Below are 13,887 nucleotides of genomic sequence, written 5' to 3'. Positions count from 1 at the left end.
TAAGCTTGGGGCTGACTGGTGGGCCATGCTTGAAAGACTTTTGGCATGTGCTGGTGCCTGCATTTTTCACCCTTGACTGAAAGCATATGCTTCATACAATTGAGACAGTGTTAGTGTGTGGGTCCCAGGCAGCTTCCTACACATCTGGCAGAGCCTGGCCCTCCTTCCAGGTGATTCATCTCTCCTGGGAGGGTGGCTTGCAGTGCTGTGGCATCTGCGGAGTGGCAGGAAGTGTCTGAATTCATCTGAGAGTGATTTTTATCTCTGCATGCTTTTCTAATTTCATCAGGCCCCTTTGTGCTACATTCCAAGTGACATGATTAAATCTGACAAAGTGAAAAGTGGGGCTGACTGATTTTAAACAGACAAAAAAAAAGTATCTTTCTGAGTTTAAGATCATATGTTGTGCCTGTAAGTAGATTTTACTATTTTATTTTTGTAATAGGATCCTTAAAAGTTCCTCAGTTACATGTGTTTGGTTTTGGGGTTTTTTTTTACATGCTTTTGAAATATATGAAAAATCCATACTCGCTGCCGTAACCTTGCCAGAGTACAAATTTGGCAGATCTTTTTCATTAAAAGGTTCATCCTAACAGCACGATGATAGCTCTTCATATATTGTAGAGCAGGGTCTAGGGATTTTTGGCTCTTGACCAAGTTGTAAGAAGTATCTCTCCTTGGTGAAGGCAGCAGTGGGTTTATTGTTAATTTGTTAGAACTGCTCTGTATTTATCAGTTCCTTCTAGATTTTTTTTTTTTTACACATATAGGAGGAAATTTTATAAATTATTTTCGTGCATTAAAAGCTTTTAGATTCAAACAGTTTTTATTGATACAATTATCATCAAATACAATAATACAGCATCAAAAAAACCCATCAATATTAAGTTAAATGAAGAGAGTAACATTGGGTAGAGAGTACTATTGGAAGTGAAGGGGTGGGTGTGGAGAGGGATGGTTAAGGTTTAAATTCATAAAGATATGTGGGGGTTTAATGAAATTGGAATTTTTTTCTTTTTTTTTTTAATTTATTATGTATTTTTAATAATTGATGCATTATTGATGACTTTTGATGCTGTATTTATTTGCAAGTTTTGTACCCTAAGGGCTGTAATGAGATTTTAAGTTAGATTTCTTTATTTGTGAGAATATCATTGGGTAGAGAGTACTATTGGGTGCATAAAAGGCTTTTATAAAATTAGTTTCTACCCTGAGCCCCTGCATGTTTAACAGCTCTAACTGTATGCATATTACATTTGCATGCATTTACATCTCTCTCCCCCCCCCTCTCTCTCCCTCTCCCTCTTAAACACCTTACCTGGCGGGAATCCCCAAGCCCCACCAGCTGAAGACATCTGCAACATAATATTGCTCCTCTTGGTTAACCAAGGTAGTCAGTAGCAGTTCTCCCAGCCACTAATGTTGGCATCTGTATGTGTTCAGTTTACATGCGCCATTTGTGCACATAAACTGAGCTTCAGCAGTTCAGGAGCACTGGCACTGACTGCCCAGGCTGGCTGAGGGTCGTTATGGCTGACCACAGATGTCTTCAGCTGGTGAGACCTGGAGATGTGTGCCGCTGCTGGGTGAGTCTAAGCCAAAAGTGGATGGCCCAGGCCCATGTAAGGCTATGCTCCGATCTAGACACGTTTTCTTCAGTATTTGTGCTACTATTCTTGAGCCACACGATAAGTGCTGGTTTATTTATTTCTTATTTAAACATATTACATGCTGAATTATTATATGGAGGTTTTTTTTGGTGCCGATGAAAGATATTGAGTCCTCATAGAGGGAGGTGGTTTCCATTTACATGCTGGACCTCTGAGGCTTTTATCCTCTATTTTTAGTAGACAGAGATCTGGTTGATTGGTTTTACTTTTCTATAAAGACACAGGCGCCTAAGTGTCGTCATTAAATAATCACCTAACATAGTAACATAGTAGATGGAGGCAGATAAAGACCCGAATGGTCCATCCAGTCTGCCCAACCTGATTCAATTTAAATTTTTCAAATTTTTTCTTCTTAGCTATTTCTGGGCAAGAATCCAAAGCTCTACCCGGTACTGTGCTTGGCTCCAACTGCCGAAATCTCCGTTGAAACCTACTCCAGCCTATCTATACCCTCCCCAGCCCATCCTCCACCAAACGACTATATACAGACATAGACCGTGCAAGTCTGCCCAGTACTGGCCTTAGTTCAATATTTAATCTTATTTTCTGATTCTAGATCCTTTGTGTTCATCCCTCGCTTCTTTGAACTCAGTCACAGTTTTCCTCTCCACCACCTCTCTCAGGAGCGCATTCCAGGCATCCACCACCCTCTCTGTAAAGTAGAATTTCTTAACATTGCCTTTGAATCTACCACCCCTCAACCTCAAATTATGTCCTCTGGTTTTACTATTTTCCTTTCTCTGGAAAAGATTATATCTTCGTGCCCTCACCCGGTTATAAAGTTACCCTGACGGAGGCTTATTTACTAATCTGCATTAAGGGGGGTATTTAATAAATGGTGCTGAAAAAAATTGGGGCTAAGCACTATTGTATGAAGAGCACTCTGGGTTGAGCGTCATTTCTATCAGTGCTTAGAAATGAGTCCTGTGCACAGAGTTGACACTGGTACTTACACCAGCTGAAATCTATTGTAAATGCAAGTGTCCAACTCATGGTGTTTGGGCACAGAAATGGTGTTATTCTATAAAACCACATGCAACTTTTGGGAATGACCCTCCCTCTCCCTTGGCCACATACCCTTTAAGTTTAACACTAGGAAATTTAGGCACTTGGTCGTATAGAATAGAATACAGACATGCATATGCAAACCCCAATGATTGCCAATTAACTGCAGTAATTGATGACATCAATTAATTGCTAGTTAAGAACACAAGAACATAAGAATAGCCTTACTGGGTCAGACCAATGGTCCATCAAGCCCAGTAGCCCATTCTCACGGTGGCCAATCCAGGTCACTAGTACCTGGCCAAAACCCAAGGAGTAGCAACATTCCATGCTACCGATCCAGGGCAAGCAGAGGCTTCCCCCATGTCTTAATTACAGACTATGGGACTTTTCCTCGAGGAATTTGTCCAAACCTTTCTTAAAAACAGCTACACTATCCACAAAAAAAGAAAAAAAGGTACATACCTGTCTCTAAAAACAGTAGCATCTGGTATAGGGAAGCCTAGTAGAGTTTCCATCTAAAAACCAACTAGAGGCAGACCCCAGGTTATGAATGAGTTACGTTTTTAAAGCTGTTCTTAAGTCAGACTTGTATGTAACTCAGAACTTATAGATTTTAAGATTCATGCTTCTTACATCTGCTCCCAGCTGACAAAAGGGCCAACTGTTCCTACCAGTGTTCCCTCTAAAGTACAGCATGCACAATCACACACTGTTCTTAATATAGCCATTCATCATTCCTGAATCTGCTACAGGAAATACTGCTCAGTGAAATCAAATGAAGCTGCAACCGTGTTCTTAAGTACGAGTTGTACTTAAGTTGGGCATCTGTAACTCGGGGACTGCATGTAAGTAATTTACATAGTCTACCAACTTAGTGATTTATATAGTCTAGAGCTGAAAACAGGTGTCAAGTAGCCTGGTGGGTGGGTTAGTGAACCATAGAGAGGACCTAGGTCCATAAGCCACTCTAACCACTACATTTATGGTAGAACGTGTGAACCCACCCAAAACTACTATACTTCCATATTGGTTCCACCTGCAGCTATAAGTGCTGTTTGGGTGGGGGATTTGGGGGGCTCACTCTAATTTTTAAGGGGGTTATAGTGAGATATACTGCTGGTACCCTTTATGTGAAGTTTACTGCAGTGCCCTCTAAGGTTTCCCATTGCTCTGTTGGGATGTCTGTGTGGCCAGTCCATTACTATGCAGGCCCCCATCCACATCCAAATGGTCAGGATTAGGACGTTGTCAACCTGGATGTTTCTCTGATCAAAAATGGGGTATAAAGTTAGATGTCCCGATGGCCAAGACATCTAAGTAGATGATTTTCAAATATATATATATATATATATTTGGATGTCCAGCATAGAGAGGGTAGGGGCTGCAGGGGGAATGAGAAACGCATACACTTCTCCCTCTGTATTCGCGGTGATTAGGGGATTGACTAACCTGCGAATACGGAAAAACCGTGAATAACAGCTAGCAGGCTCCAGAGGGCAGAAAAACTCACACAGAGTGCCGGGATTGAGCTGAAAGGGAGAAGTGGGCAGATCGGAAGTAGCTGCAGGCTCGCACTTGAAAGCTTTACCTGCTGCTTGCTGAGTCTCACTCCTGGAGGCACCGGCTCTAAGCAGTGCTCCTGTTGTACCATGCTGACAAGCCCTCCCTCTTTCCACATACGGGTTGTTGCGGCTACTCTAAATTCCCAGCAATGAGAGGAGCCCAACTTTCTGTCTCATTGCAGTCCGCACTCTGGCTGTGCTGCCATTAAACTGCTACACCAAGGTGCATACAGCCTGACCCGCAACCTAAACCCCTGCCCCACAGTGTCCACCCACGCACCGCATCCCAGTGGCCGGACGGGATTTTTGGAAACCCTCTGCCTCTCCCATTGGGCGAGAGCCCCAACTGTCAAACCGGCTTTGGTGCTTCCATTTCTCAAGCTTGGTGGAGCCGGCACTGCCTGTACGTGGGTTTGGGGTTCGCAAAAATTTTATATCAATGATTAGATGATGTAATTTGGGGGGCGGAGCCAGCTGACGAAAAATCGCGAATAAGCGAAACCGTGAGTGCTGGATCCGCGAATACGGAGGGAGAAGTGGCCCAATGCTTCTGAGCAGTGAAATAGCCGCAACAAAAAGCTGGGGTTATTATACCCTGATGGCAGTATATCACCACTGCATGTGTTGCATCTCATTTCTGCATATCCGCAGTAGTGATCATTTTAGTCAGGCAGCATTAGAGCCATTTCAGTCATGTTAATGGCCATATAACACTGCTTGATAACCCCTTCTCCTTTTGGGATTTACTCTTTCTTTTTTTTTCTTCCTTTTTTCTGCAAGTACCTGCAAATGTAAAAAACAGAGCTGGACATAATAGTTCTCATGCACATGTCCAAAGAAATTTAAAGTACCAGCACACGTGAACTAGAATGTTCTGCCTATTAGCCGTGCAAAAATTTTATATGCAGTAAATTTTTGAGAGGCTAATATTTATGCGCAGATGAACATTTGGGGCTAGATTCTATAAATGACACCCGTAGGCACCTAGCAAAGCGGCAATTGCCACATGCCAATCAAAGTTAGGCAGCGTTGTAGAATCGTGCCTAGTGGCACCTAGATCAACTTAGACACCAGTAGGCGTAATAATGTTAGGCACTGGTTTTCTTGGCCTAATATCCTGGTGTCTAACTCAATCCACGCCCAAATTCCACACCCTAACCACACCCACTTTCCATATAGATGCCTTGATGGTACCACAAGGTGGTAGGTGCCTACCAGCTAATTATTTTTTAAATTAATTTTTAATGGTGCTAACAGTGCCAATTAAGCCAATTAAAACAAAATTAGGTTAGGCACCTAGATCAGGGGTAGGCAATTCCGGTCCTCGAGAGCCGGAGCCAGGTCAGGTTTTCAGGATATCCACAATGAATATGTATGAGATGGATTTGCATGCACTGCCTCCTTGAGATGCAAATCTATCTCATGCATATTTATTGTGGAGATCCTGAAAACCTGACCTGGCTCCGGCTCTCGAGGACCGGAATTGCCTACCCTTGACCTAGATTGATAGGCGCCTTTTATAAAATCAGGACCTTGGTTCAAGCTGAAATGTGGGTTGACTCTTTTTCTTCAGGAATGCACACAGTGAAGTTACCTTTGCTGCAGAATGTGTGCCTATGTCTGGCAGGCTGTCTGATTAATGGGAAGCTCTTTGCTATTTGAGTGTGCATCTCATTGGTTTACTGCATCACTGTTGAATATCTGTATATACAGCAAGTGTGTTCTTTTAACGTTTTTTCACTAGCTGGAGTTTCTACACTTTGAATCTTTTGAGAGAAAATGCAATGAAGAATACCTGCTCTGTATTAATATCCTAACAGATAAAGAAATAACTCAGACCGATGATGTGGAATTAATTATGGCTAACTATTTACCGTGGTCTTTTTTTTTTTTTTTTTTAAAGACATCCTTCAGTGGGGAGAAAGTGTATAAACTGGTGCCATTTGATCCTCTTCCCTTCTACCCTCCTTCATTAGGGAGTTGCTGATAGGAGCTGTCATTCAGCAGCTGGAAAGTCCACAGCTCATACACAGGCCACCTGGAACAACTGCAGGCTGAGCTGAAGTTGAAGTGAACCCATATCGCTTTAGAAAGGGGGGGGGGAAGGGAGGAGGCCTCCATATGGTTTTAGAACACGGCAGACAAATGAGTAATATGTGAGGATGAGCCAGGGAAAGAATATGACATGACTTGTCTAGAACAGTTCATTCCACACCCAGCATAACTCAACATTTACTGGTCATTAAAACTTTTACAGCATCTGCAACGTAACAGCTGATGGCAGATAAAGGCCAAAATGGCCCATTCTGTTGTCCCACTAAGGTGGTTAGATGATATTTTTGGATCTATCTTCTTGTAGCTTCATATCATGTCCCCTAGTTATACAGCTTCCTTTCTTTTGCAAAAAGTTTGTTTCTTGGGCATTGATACCTTTCAAGTATTTAAGTCCTATCTCTCCCTCTGTCCTAGGGAATACATATTAAAACCTTTCAGCTCATCTTCTGTTTCAGTTTCTACACCATTTTGGTTGCTTGCCTCTAAATCATACCTATTATGACCTCCAAAACTGAACATAGCTTCCACATGGGGCTTCACCAATGACCTGTATCAGGACATTAAAGTCTCCCTTTTCTGCTAGTTATTCCTCTTTCTGTTCAACCAAGCAAGACCTCTGGCTCTAGCTATTGCCTTACCATAGTGTTTTGTTATCTTGAGATCTGTGACGCAGCGGGGGTGAGAGGTGCCTAAGGCGGTGGTGCCCTCCCCCCACTCCTTGCCCTTTCCCACCTGCCGCATGCACCCGCCCCAACCCCCACTTCTTACCCGATCCCACCTACTGTGTGCACTTCCACATCCCCTGCTCCTTACCCGATCCCGCCTGCCGCATGTGCCCACCCTTCCCTTCCCCCATACCTCTAGATGAAGTTGTTGCTTACGGTGATCAACAACATGATCCTCGCAACCCTGTTGGCTCTCCCTCTGATGTCACTTCCTATGTCCCAGAGGTGACATCGTTGGGAGAGATGACGGGGTCGTGAAGAGCACATTGACTGCCGCAAACAAAAATTTCAACTAGAGGGAAGTGGGGCGCGCCCATGGAGGGGAGGAATGGGAAGAGGCAGGGGGAGGAGAGGGGGAGGGGAGCCAGTGCCCCCACCAACATGGCACCCAGGGCGGACCGTCCCTCCCCCCTCCTACTTACTACGCCACTGCTTGAGATCATTAGATAGTATCATCCTGATATTTGTCTCAGCCTCTCACCTCTTCGTCCACAATCACATAGGGATGGATTCTTGAAAAGCTGCCAAAAGTTAGCTGCCAGCAGGTGCCTAGATTGCGCCTACCGCCTAAGGGTTTTAATTTGGTTTTAAATGGCGCATTAATTGGTCATGGCATTAACCAATTAAGACCTCGTCAAAGCAAAAAATTAGATGACTTTAGGAGGCCTCTGGGATCAGCAACTAGGTCCATGGCACTAGCATTGCCTACTGATGCCAAAGCCAGGAAGTGGGCGTGTTTAGGGGTGGCACTGGACCTTATTCTGAAATCGGCACCTGGTCATGATTGACATGCGTCAGGCATCTGTTTTCTAGGCGCCTGTCACAGCAGGCGTCACTTGTAGAATCAGCCCCTTTGGATTCCTGCACTGTAAAAGCCTCACTCTGCACTTCACATTCAAGCTTAGTTGCTATGTATTTGAACAATCTTCCAGTTTCTTAGCTCTCTTCTCATTTTCTCTGCTCTTTCACATCTTCATTGTTATCCTCAAAAATGCAAATTTTTTTCTTGCTAAGCCCCGTTGGGGTGGGCAGACTAGATGGGCCGTGGCCCTTATCTGCCGTCTGTTTCTATGTTTATGATCCTCCTCTAAGGTTTGCTATAGTCTGCAAATCTGATCTTGATATGACCTTTACTGAAGGGTCTCAAAAGTGGCCTGGGCAGAACTGCCATTAGGAACCCCTTAGTCAACATTGTGTAACAGAACTACAATAGAAAAATTGGGGAAATGCCTCCAGGAAGAATAATTTGAATTTTTAAAAAATGTCCCTAAAGTGTCTGGAGCTGCTCTACTGATTATTTATGTGGGGCACTTGGCATTCCAGAAGAAGGACTTATTGAGTCTGTTTTATATAACAGGATGCCTGTTAGACTTAAAACAGGCACCTTTTTGGAATTCTGCTTCATAAAGCCTGCTCATGTGTACGAGGACCATCAGTGATGAATCAGTTTGTTTATTTGATATACCGCTTTTCCTTACAATTATTGTCGGATCAAGGCGGTTAACACTAGGTGCTTAAAACATCCCTATCTGTCCAAAAAGGCTCACAATCTAACTAAAGCACCATATTAAACATTCATTAACATCCTAACATAACAAAATATTTAAATACACATTAGCAAAGGTCAGCATTCAGCGCTCGCAAGAGGAAAGGAGGAAAGAGCAAAATTAAATAAACCCTGACGGAGAGAAAACCCCAATGAAATAAAATAAGAATTAAACCAAAACTGAATATTTAGGAGAATTAAACAACAACAACAAAAAAATTCAAAATAGATAGAAACCTAGCAGAAAAATCAAATAAAGTCCAACTTGAAATCCATTTAATCCCGTGAAGTGCAAGGCCACAATCAGATGGAGAAATTCTGCCGTTAAACAACCAATTAAGAAAGGTTCAGCACTGTACAGTAAACTCTCATGGACAGTCCTAATACATACAAACAGGATTTTGATAATAACTGGTTTTTTTTTTTGGGGGGGGAAGAACTTGTTCTTAGTGGGTGGAACTGGAGGTGCCTATGTGTTTTTATAAAATAAGGCTCCCAGATTTAGCCTCAATAATGTACGAATCCGCTGACTTTGGTGTAAATGTGTGCGTGTACCCTTCACGTGTTGACAGAGAACATTAATACAGGTATACCCATATGTTTTATAAAATGTGTGTGTATATCATATCTCTTTTGCCCAAACTATAGCCCAGGAATCCCTACATGTAGATCACATAAAAATAGATGCATATTTTACGTTTGCAGCCATTTTTATAGAAGTTGACCCAGAGAATTGTTAAGCTCTGGAATGCGTTGCCCGAGGTTGTGGTAAGAATGGTTAACGTAGCTGGTTTTAAGAAAGGTTTGGACAACTTCCTAGAGGAAAAGTCTGTTATTGAGATAGACATGGGGGAAGCCACTGCTTTCCCTGGATCAGTAGTATAAAATGTTGCTACTTTGTGGTACTAGTAACAGGGATTGGCAAACGTGAGGACAGATTACTGGGCTAGATGTACCATTGGTGATCTTAAGGAGGCCAAACAGGTTAAAAAGGTGATGGTGAAAACTAGAAGGAAGCTAGAATGCGTAGGGAGAAGTATGGTCCGTAAGAAAAAGGAGGTATTGACCTCATTTAGAATATTGTGTACAATTCTGGAGACCACAACTTCAAAAAGATATAAACAAGATGGAGTCAGTCCAGAGGAAGGTTACTAAAATGGTTGGTGGTTTTTGTCATAAGGTGAATGGGGACACACTTAAAGATCTCAGTCTGTGTACTTTGGAGGAAAGGCGAGAGAGGGAGATATGATAGAGATGTTTAAATACCTAAGTGGCATAAATGCACATGAGGCCATTCTCTTTCATTTGAAAGTACAGTAGGTACTCTTGTTTGATGTAGTTTGAAAAATGCAGAGAGGCACTAGGCCTGCTGAGGAGACGCGTTTGAATCCATAACAGAAGCGGTATTATTGGGGTTTTTTTGTTGTTGTTGTTCAAGTTTCCAAATTGCTGTAATGTTTCTTGCCAAGATTGTGCCTGAAATCCTCTCCATTAACTTGCCTTGCTGAGCCGCGCCCCCTTGTAGGTTCTCTACCTATCTACCGTGTATGCTCACTTGAATGAGAGCTCTCCGGAATGAGAGGGTAAAGGATGAAATTAAGAGGTGATAGGCTCAGGAGTAATCTAAGGAAGTACTTTTTTACAGAAAGGGTGGTAGATGCATCGTCTCCTGTCTGTATCTGAATTTATTTATTTGGTTTTATATCCCATCCTCCCAGGGGAGCTCAGAACGGGTTACAAGTTTACATACATAGTAAAGTGTTTTTATACAGGCATGTGGAATCTCTTAGGGAGAGGAGAGGATAGTGATGCAGCAGATGGGCAAGCTGGATGGGCCTTTTTGGCCCTTATCTGCCATCATGTTTCTATGTTTGTACCTTTAAAAATGCAGTTCTCATGGGTTCCATGAGCTAGTTGAGAATGTGGAAACAAAATTACCTTGGCCCTCAGGACTTCTCCTGTAAGTACAGACTTTCCTGTTCTGATCCCCAACCCCTCCAAATAAGGTTTTTAATGATACTAATTCTTTAAAAAATAAAAAATTCTATGGTCATATTAACTAGAACTCTTGATCTCCTGGGCAAAGGATCATACCCCAGGGAGTCTAGTAGCTCTCTCCACTATTCTCATGGAATGCAGGTTGAGACAAACCTCTTTTTTAATTTTATTTCTTCTTGACCAGTTTGGCTTCCAATGTCCTCCATTCTAGAACACATGACACTCAGCCAGAGCAACAGAAACAATGGGGCGAGAAATTGGAACGACAAGTATTTTCAAATTGGAACTGATTTTCTTATTTTCCTTTAGATCAGGGGTGTCCAATGTCGGTCCTCGAGGGCCGCAATCCAGTCGGGTTTTCAGGATTTCCCCAATGAATATGCATTGAAAGCAGTGCATGCACATAGATCTCATGCATATTCATTGGGGAAATCCTGAAAGCCCGACTGGATTGCGGCCCTCGAGGACCGACATTGGACACCCCTGCTTTAGATAATGATGACTGTCTAGATCAGGGATCTTAAAGTCCCTCCTTGAGGGCCGCAATCCAATTGGGTTTTCAGGATTTCCCCAATGAATATGCATTGAAAGCAGTGCATGCAAATAGATCTCATGCATATTCATTGGGGAAATCCTGAAAACCCGAGTGGATTCAGCCCTCAAGGAGGGACTTTGGTGACCCCTGCTCTAGATCAAGGGTGGGCAACTCCAGTCCTGGAGGGACGGAATCCAGTCGGGTTTTCAAGATTTCCCCAATGAATATGCATTGAAAGCAGTGCAGGCACATAGATCTCATGCATATTCATTGGGGATATCTTGAATACCCGACTGGATTGCGGCCCTCAAGGAGGGACTTTGAGACACCTGGTCTAGATATTCAGTTTTTCTTTACATCCCTCCTTACTGTGGGCCAAAGGAGTTTTGAGATTTTCTTGTATATTTGATCTACACTTCCCCCTCCGTATTCGTGGGGGTTAGGAGCAGAGCCGGCCCGTGGATATAAAAAAACCGTGAATAATATTCAGGCCGGTTCTGCCCCTAACCCCCCGCTTCCCCCGGCTATTTTAAGCCCTGAAAGCCCCCCCTTAAGCCTTATCTGGTGGTCTAGCGGGTTTTCGGGGCAGGAGCGATCTTCCTATGCTCCTGCCCTGTGCAGATCACTCACAGGAAATGGCTGCTTTGAGCTTCCTTAGTGTCTCGAGCCATTTCCTGTGAGCGATCTGCATGGGGCAGGAGCATAGGAAGATCACTCCTGCCCCGAAAACCCGCTAGACCACCAGGTAAGGCTTAAGGGCAGGCTTACAGGGCTAAAAATAGTCTGAAAAATGAAAATGAATTTTTTGATTTAAAACCGCGAATAAGTGAATCCGTAGATACGGAATTTGCGAATACTTTTTTATTTTTATTTTTTCTAGTTTCCGATTTCAAGTTTTTACCTGATATAGGGCTCCTTTTACTGCCAAATTGTAAAACGCTTAGAAGTCTTGATTTGCGTTTTATCAAAATTTTAATAAACTTGAAACTTGCTTTCCGGCTCCTGTCCAGTTTCGGTGCCTACCATGTCATGCCCATGATTCACCCCTAACCATGCGTACTTTCCGGTAGGCACCTTGGACTAGGCATCTACCTGAAAGTGGTACACGCCCACTGAGTTAGGCACTTACCATCCAATTAATTCTAATAAAAGCCAAGTATGAGGCGATATTTGCTCATTATCGGCGTTGATTAAGCTTTTTAAATAATCCCTCCCTTTTAAAAAGCCGTGCTAGTGGCTGCTGCTGCAGTAACCGCTCCAATGTCCATAGTGTTTGCCACATGGCCAGCGCAGCTTTGTAAATCGATCTGCCAGTTCTTCAGGTGGTCCACGGCATGCATAAAATCCCTCTCCAGCACAAAGCTCAAATGAGTCAGTCCTCCTTCTGTCTTGTTACCATAGGTGTCCAGCCTTTGCATCCACAACTGACCACCGAGAAGACGAGTGTGTAGACAAGTCTAATCCCCATTTGGAGTGCCATTTCCTTGCCTTTGAATACCCCACCGAGAGCCCTCACCAATAAGCAACCAAGGGCTCCTTTTGCGAAGCCGCGTTAGCAGCTTTAGCGTGCGTGACTTTTTATCACGCACTAACCCCCGCGCTAGCCGGAAAACTACTGCCTGCTCAAGAGGAGGCGGTAGCGGTTAGCTCAACCGGCGGTTTAACTCGCGTTAAACCGCTAACACGCCTTCGTAAAAGGAGCCCTAAGTGCCACTCTGCGGATTATCTCCTCTCTGCTAGCTGTCTTCCTGTCCATGAAAGAGCCCAGGAGATCAAAATCCCCCACAACCTTTTTTCCATCGCCCCCCCAAGCCCACAATCCTCATCATGCACGTACTAACTTCATGCTAAAAATATATATATTCTTTTTGAGGGGGCAGGTCAGGGGGACAGAGTGGGCTAAACTCTTAATTCATTTGTATTAGAGCAGGGGTCTCAAAGTCCCTCCTTGAGGGCCGCAATCCAGTCGGGTTTTCAGGATTTCCCCAATGAATATGCATTGAAAGCAGTTCATGCACATAGATCTCATGCATATTCATTGGGGAAATCCTGAAAACCCGACTGGATTGCGGCCCTCAAGGAGGGACTTTGAGATCCCTGTATTAGAGTGTGCTAACTTGTTAGCATAGGAATACCGCATGAGCACGCTGCTTGTTCAAAATCAAACAGCTTGCCAACATTTCAGGGCAATGTGTACTTGTAAATAGATCTCTGCTTTAAGAGGCTCTTAATCTACAACTTGAGTGTGCATTAAGACTTCTATTGCTTTTCGAAGTTAAGGGAACAATCAACCGCCAGAGATGCATGTCATACAATTGTACTGAAAAAAAAGAAGCAAGATAAACTCAAATGAACATAAGAATAATCATATACTGGGTCATGTCCATCTAGTAAAGGTATCAAAGGAATCAAAGCTTTTGGTCAATCTCTGTCTTTCAAGTTCACCCAACTTTGGAATGATCTTCCACTTTTGCGAAGTTTTAATTCTCTTTCATCCTTTCACAAGTCTCTGAAAACCACCCTGTTCACCAACACTTTGGTAATTAATTCCTCTTCCACTTAATTTAATGACTGTGTTATATTTTCATTACCTTATCTAACTACTGTAAACCGAGTCGAGCATTCTTGGATTGAGAACTCGATATACAAATGGTCCATCTAGCTGGGTATCCTGTTTCCACAGTGAGCAATCCAGGTCATAAGTACCTGACAGAAACCCAAAGAGTAGCAACATTCCAAGCAGAATCTCAAAGAATAGGAAGATTCCGGAATCCCAAATAGTAGCAAC

The 13,887-nt window shown here is 43.2% G+C and overlaps 1 protein-coding gene across 6 annotated transcripts in view; it reads left to right on the top strand.

Moving 5' to 3' along the window:
- BNC1 (basonuclin 1) overlaps nt 1–13,887 on the top strand; it is a 100,049-nt gene that overhangs the window by 20,037 nt on the left and 66,125 nt on the right. The window lies entirely within an intron of this gene.

Source organism: Geotrypetes seraphini, chromosome 14, assembly GCF_902459505.1.
Source record: "Geotrypetes seraphini chromosome 14, aGeoSer1.1, whole genome shotgun sequence".
Taxonomy (NCBI): Eukaryota; Metazoa; Chordata; class Amphibia; order Gymnophiona; family Dermophiidae; genus Geotrypetes; species Geotrypetes seraphini.
This window is presented reverse-complemented; position numbering and strand designations above follow the sequence as displayed.